This window comes from Anastrepha ludens, chromosome 2, assembly GCF_028408465.1.
Source record: "Anastrepha ludens isolate Willacy chromosome 2, idAnaLude1.1, whole genome shotgun sequence".
In the NCBI taxonomy this organism is placed as follows: Eukaryota; Metazoa; Arthropoda; class Insecta; order Diptera; family Tephritidae; genus Anastrepha; species Anastrepha ludens.
In genome coordinates, this window is record NC_071498.1 from 59325246 (window position 1) to 59332468 (window position 7223).

Below are 7223 nucleotides of genomic sequence, written 5' to 3' on the forward strand. Positions count from 1 at the left end.
AGATTTGTTTGAAAGAGTCATAACTGGTGACGAATAATGGGTATATGGTTATGACATCAAAACCTAAGCCCAATTGTTCCAATGGAAGAATCCAGAAGAGCCAAGACCAAAAAAAGCACGACAAGTTCGATCAAATGTCAAGGTTTTGCTGACTGTTTTCTTCCATTACCATGGCGTAGTGCATCAGGGGTTCTTACCATAAGCTCGAGCGGGAAATAAGGAGTATTACCTTGAAGTTATGTGCCGTTTGCGTGAAGCAATACGAAAAAAAAACGCCCGGAATTTTGATAAAAAAAAGCATGGCTTTTACATACCTCATGATAATGCACCTGTTCACTCCTCATTGCTTGTGAGAGATTATTTGGCCAAAACCAATACCGTTATCATGCCTCAGCAGCCGTATTCACCAGATTTGGCCTCCTGCGACTGTTTCCTGTTCCCAAGATTGAAGAGACCCATGAAAGGACGGCGTTTTGCGACTATTGAGGAAATAAAAACCGAAACGCCGAGAGAGCTCAAGGACATCCCAAAAAATGGGTATCAGAAGCGCTTCGAGGATTGTGGTACAAGTGTATTATATCTGAGGGAGACAACTTTGAAAATAGAAATTAATGAAGAAATAAATATTTTGTGAGAAAAATGAAAATTCACTTTATTTTTTTAACATACCTCGTACATACATATACCATGTGAGGATATCTCACTGAAACTAACCAACTTTTTGAACCACTCGGGCTAAAAAAAAGCCCATTGTATTTAGAGCTCTGGAAAGAGAGTAGACAGTCAAGGAGGGAAGGAGAAAAGTGTTAGAGAAAGAGATAGAAAACAATAGAGACAGAGATAAAGGTAGTTAGTCCTGTAAGAATTTTCAAGATTCTTTGGCAAATCTGTAAATATGCTCCAGTTTTAGAGAACGAATACTACTCATTCTCACAACATAGGAACCCAAAACTCGTAGCTTTGCTCTAGCAAAGGCAGGACACTCACAGAGAAAATGATCTGTGCTATCCGCCCCCTCCATGCAAGAGAGGCACATTGGGTCCTCAATGATTCCAATGGTGGTCATATACTGACCCCATTGGTTGTGTCCTGTAATAATACCGACTATCAACCGAACGTCTTTCCTTCCAAGTTTTAGTAGAAAGTTTGACAGTTTTCTGTTCGGACTTGTAACAAAACACTTTGCAGTTCTGCAGCGTTCTAGACCGGACCAGCGCTTTTTATGTAAATTGCATACATAATCGCTGATCCAATTACTGATTCCTACGGAACTGATTCCGATTGTGGATTCTGGCCCTTGTGGGAGAACCGCTGATTCACTGTTGGCCAATTCATCGGCAAATTCATCTCCTTGAACACCGGAGTGTCCTGGAACCCATATAAGTACAAGCCTGTTTTGCCTTGCGACAGAATTAAGCTTCTTCTTAAATTGTTGAATAATCTTTGAGGTTTGCTTTGTATTCTCCAGAGCCCTCAGTGCAGCCTGACTGTCACTGAAAACTCCAATCTGTTTGTCTCCCCATCTGTTCTCGATTATCCATTCAGCTACTTTCAGGATGGCAAAAATTTCCGTTTGGAAAACAATTGCCATTTCCCCCATAGTATAGTAATACTTATTACTATCGTTTAAGTACCATCCGGCTCCAGACCCTTTTTCATTCTTGCACCCATCGGTAAAGAAAATATCCGTCAAACCTCCCTGAATGCATTCTGGGCTTTCGGATGGATCTGACATCAAATTTCCTTCCAAATGAAACTGTGGGTATCAGGTCGTCTGTAGGTGCCAAAAATAGTGGATACTGCTCAGATAGCAACTTAAAGATTTCTCTGTGTCCCGAAGTTCCATCTTCGTGCCAGAAACCATTTTTATGGAGTCTTTACATTGTAAATTGCTTGCTGTTGTATCTTAAGATCCAAGGAACCATCTTTACTTTGCTCCTTAAACCCACACATCTATCACTCATTCACAGTTCGTTTAAATTTTTATGGAGTCTACACATTGTAAATTGCTTGCTGTTATATCTTAAGATCCAAGGAACCATCTTTACTTTCCTCCTTAAACCCACACATCGATCACTCATTCACAGTTCGTTTCTTATACTTTCTTTTTGTCCGTTCTCTCCTTCACAACACTACAAAGAGGATACACATGGAAAACTGTCGACACATGAGTCAAATAAGATTGATGTACGACGCCATACATTTTCCGATAGGGTAATTAATTTTGCCCATAAAACGCCCTAAATATCAATCATTTACAGTGATAATCTTTTCTCTTTAAAATGAACGTAGCAGCCGAGCGAGTAAGTTCGAGTTCGGAATTCACTAGAAGATCGCTTGCTCGAAACAAATTCATTTTCCTGCAGGGTATGTTTTAAGAAAATAAGTAGAAAATTGCTAGATGGTCATTTTTATGTCTAAAGTCTGTATTTTGTAATTTTTCACAAATTAGGAATGCAAATTGAAGTGCAGTTACGGAATTCGTGGAGTGCCAGCAGTGGCAATAAGAACAAGGCAGTTAATTTTTGGATATTTTTTAACTTGACACAATACACCAGTAAAGCCAGCAACAATTCTTAGCGCTTTGTTAAGCCCATATTTATTAACCTCACTGATATCTGTATGGGGTGACAAGCAGATTTATTATATGAAATGAAGCAATTTTGAAATTTCGACAATCAAACACCGCAACAATACTTAAACAGAGATTCCAAAATGATATGATACATACATACAAACATATATATGTACTTTAGTAAATTGAAAAACACACAAATTACTTATCTCACTGTAATTTATAGCCTGATGTTGCAAATACTTGTCGCTTGTATTTTGTTCTTGTGTCATTGCATAGAATGAAGAATCAGCAATCCTGCGACGTGCAAGGTTTTTAAAATGCTTCTTTTTATGAATTAAGAAGAGCGCTATCGGGTATACTTGTATGACAATGAAACCGAAATGCATCCAGAGATTAATTTTAAAATTATATGCACTGAGTATGAACTTTGCTTCTAAAAACTCCTACAAAATCAAAAAAAGGCAACAACGCCAACGGAGAGTCCTACAGGGCAAAGCGTGCCACGGAAATAGAAGACGCGCTGAGCTTGATAACACTGCCTCCTCTGGTTTATTCGCCGAATGCGATGTTAAAAAGAAATACGGTTATTAAAATATTAGTTTGGGGAAAAAGTATCCCCTTATTTTTGCGCAAATGGTTTAAAACTGTTTTACGGTCGATCTTTACCTCCGCGGCAATGCTACGATTACTAATATGACCGCCCACTTCGAATATTTCTGTGACTTTATCGTCATATTCGGTATTTTCTTTAACATCAAAAATGCCTAAACGGAATCGACGAAACCAAAATTGGACTTTTACGCTCTCACACAATTAACTTTTCTAACGGTTCTTCTTCTCTTTCTTCCCCAAGTCCTTCCCCACCTTATATTTCCAACGCAGAGGAGGCATTCCATTTCGTCTGCTACCACAAGCTGGTAGTGCATCGAATGCTTTCAGAGCGTTTGTATACATTCGGTCGACATGACCCAGCCAACGTAGCCGCTGGATCTTTATTCGCTGCGCTATTTCTATGTCGTCGTAAAGCTCATACAGCTCATCGGTTCATCGCCTGCGATATTCGCCGTTGCCCACGTGAAAAGGTCCAAAAATCTTGCGCAGAATCTTTCTCTCAAACACTCCAAGCGCCGCTTCATCGGATGTTGTCATCTTCCACGCTTCTGCGCCATACGTTAGGACGGGCATGATGAGAGTCTTGTAGAGTGTTAGTTTTGTTCATCGGGAGAGGACTTTACTACTCAGTAGCCTGCTTAGTCCAAAGTAGCACTTGTTGGCAAGAGAGATTCTACGGTGGATTTCAATTGTTGTAACGGTTCAATTATTTCAATTTTGAATTGTAAAAAATGAAAGCAAAGTTCCACAAACATTTTTTATTTTGTCTTAAAAGCGCATATTGGATTCTGACTAGTGATTGGGTGTTGAGTTAAGTACGGTTTTCATTTCGCACCCCACTTCGCATTCTAAACTATTTGTTGGTTATAACATATTTTGGTGAATCCAACATACGTGAGCTTCTAGCAACGAATCTGCTCAACGAAGTAGCGGCTATTTTGAAATTCTGGAGTTGGAAAGCACATTGCCATAACCTAGAAAGTCAATAAGTGAACCAGGAAGTTGGAAAGGCTACAATCGCGCCAGAGCAGCCTAAAAGTACGTTCACAAATGCATTAACTACCAATAAATCCACAAAATTAATCTACGCGTTCACATGTGGCAGATTACCTGCAAAATTGACAATCAGGTGTCAATACTGTTGTGAAAAGTTTTTCTTTATACAAATTATTTTGGTGGAATGTTTCGCTGTTTTTGGCTTGTTTAATTATTATTGATAGCTAATTTAGAAGGAGAAGGAATAGCTAATTTAATTGCACAATTAAAGTATGATTATTATCCAAGATTTTGGGAGAGAAATTTTGTATGTGAAATTTCGCTTTTTAATTACGGATTGGGAGTTAAGCACGAAAAAGAAGATCACCTACTTATGTATATGTGAACGTATTATAACTTACCATTAGAAGAAAATTATTATGATTAAAAGCGGACAAAGAACACAATCGGCTACATCGATGCGGCCAGCTAGCGCTACTTCGGAAACTGAAATCATGATTGCTTCTACCATATCGGGCGCGTCAACATGTACAAGCACCCCGTTCGGCAACCGAACATCAGCTGCCTGCGCGCCATCAGAGGCACACATCCTAGCAGATACGCATGTAGTTATGGTAGATAGGTTTCCCCACGGAGATCCTCAACGCACCATTCCGGCAACGCCAACCTTTCGACAGGTAACACTTTCATATCTACTTAAAAAGAAACAGAATTCACTCCGAAACATCACCACCTTGTACTCGCTCTGGTATTTTGCGCCTAGCAAACGCTTAAAAACGTTTTCGTATTGCTCGGAGAACCTGTGCAAGAAGCAATGCACAGCAGCTGTTATAGTATAACCACCATAAACACCATTCACAATTCCAACGGCCTGGCTTGCCTTTACGCCTTTGTCAAAGAAAATCTGTAAAATGTACCAAAATTTTTCTTTGTTGACTTCCATTGTTAAGGGGTCCCGGTGGTCTAGAGCTCGACTTTCTATTAAAGTGTTAGCCCGGTGTCAATTAAGATACCTTAATAAGATTTGGCCTTACTTTAAAAGAGGTGGAACAACTGGGTATGTGGTGGTAGAACTCGGCATGTGGGGCCATCTAGCATAAATTAGTACCACTCTGGGATGTAAAAATGTTAATTGATCTTGTCTGGTGATGGACATCGAATGTAGCAGAAATTTGAGTGTGAGTAAAAGTGTAATGTGCCCTAAACTAATAAAAAGTAGGACAATTTTGTCTACGACGATTGAGTAACCAAGTGCGCTGTATACTGGTTGTTGTTGGTGTTCAAGCAGTTCATTGGGTCCTGCTTGTGCGGTGTAGTCGCCGATCGTCATCGTCAAGCTCATCTAACGGCAGGTCCAGGAAACGAGCTATTTCGACAAGTTGGGTCCAGAGGGAGAGGGGTGTTAGGTGAATGGGTTTAAGAGGGCATGTGAATAGGTGGTTTGTATTGTGCGGGGTGGCTTCACATTCCGGTCATAGATTAAGTATGATGGGGTCTTCTTTCTCTTCGACCTCGCCTGGGGTCGATCCTCCTCGTATGCAAAATCCAGGTTACTCGGTCCGGGGTTGTCTCTTCGTTGACTTAAAGGCTCGATCAAATTCCCATTGATGGTAGCGGCTGTGTTACCAATTTCTTTGTTGCATTCTGATCCGGTCTTAACGTGCCCATACCAGCGCAAGCGAGTTTCTCTTAATTTCTCGGCCAGCATTCTGAGACATACGCCATTGCAGGTCCAAAGTTACGCGGGTTTCACGAGGCAGCTGAAGCTCTTCGTTTGCAATGGGTGGTGGTTGTACTCCGACAACGGCATTGATGGGAATGAAATCAACGCAGCCTTCGTCCATGTTACTTTGTTGGCGTCAAGTCTTGTAATTTATCATCCTTGTCATCGTCTATACTCCTACACCATTCAATAGGGCGCTATGCCTACCGTTTTCAGGACAGTCAGTTCGACGACCCGGATTTATATCCGGCAGAATACTGTCACGAAAGCAGAATTTCCCGTACTTGCATGAGGAATGTGTATGCTGCCACAACAACGACAATGACAACATTACCCCTACAGCCGGTTCTACGTTACCTGAGCGAATCGGATTAAAATCCGACCACGAACTGTCACTTCAACAACAACAATAATAATGGACATAATGACTCATAAATAAATTTGCGTGCTTAATTTTATTAATTTTTTCTTAATTTTTTTTTTTTGTAATTTTAATTTTTTTTATTTAATTTACATTTTTTTTATTTTAATCTTTTTTAGTCTTACGTACATTTTTTCTTTATTATATTTTGCAAAACCTATTTAATTTTTATAATCACTATACGTTCATATATTTACATATATCTTTGCATTTATCTTATTTAAACTCTGCTTTTTTTGTGAGTTTTGAAATACATAAACTAATGTTAATCCTAATTTTAGATAATCACTCAACTACCCTTAGAAAACAGTTGTGTACATATATATAATAATAACGCCAGTATAATGCCAAACATTGAGTTTTTGTACATGGTATTATAAAAAAAATTAAAAAAAAAAAAGAGAAAATTCTAAAATTAAAAAAATAATTATTAAAATTACTGAATTTTTTTTAATTACAAACTTTTTTTATTAGTTGTTTTTTCTTTTATTTTTTTTTTATAAAAACATGTACAAAAAAATAAAATTTTAAAAATTATACAATATATTTTTTTAATTAAATAGAAAAAAATGAAAATATATTATACAATATATATTATAATATATAATTTAGTATTATATTTTAATGAAATTAATAAAAAAAATACTATTCTGACCACCACAACCTCGTGTGTGTTTCTCAAAGTAATCATATGAAAACATAATTTTGTAAGACTTTTTTAAAACTTAATACTTCATTACTATTCATTAGTTCGCCGCATTAAAGAAATGTGCGCCTATACACAGATCATATGGATGTTTAACGGTAAATAGTTTTTATACAAAAAAAGGCATAGTATAGTTTTCGATGTGTCGGTAAACAAAAAATTAAAAAAAAAAAAATAATAATAATAA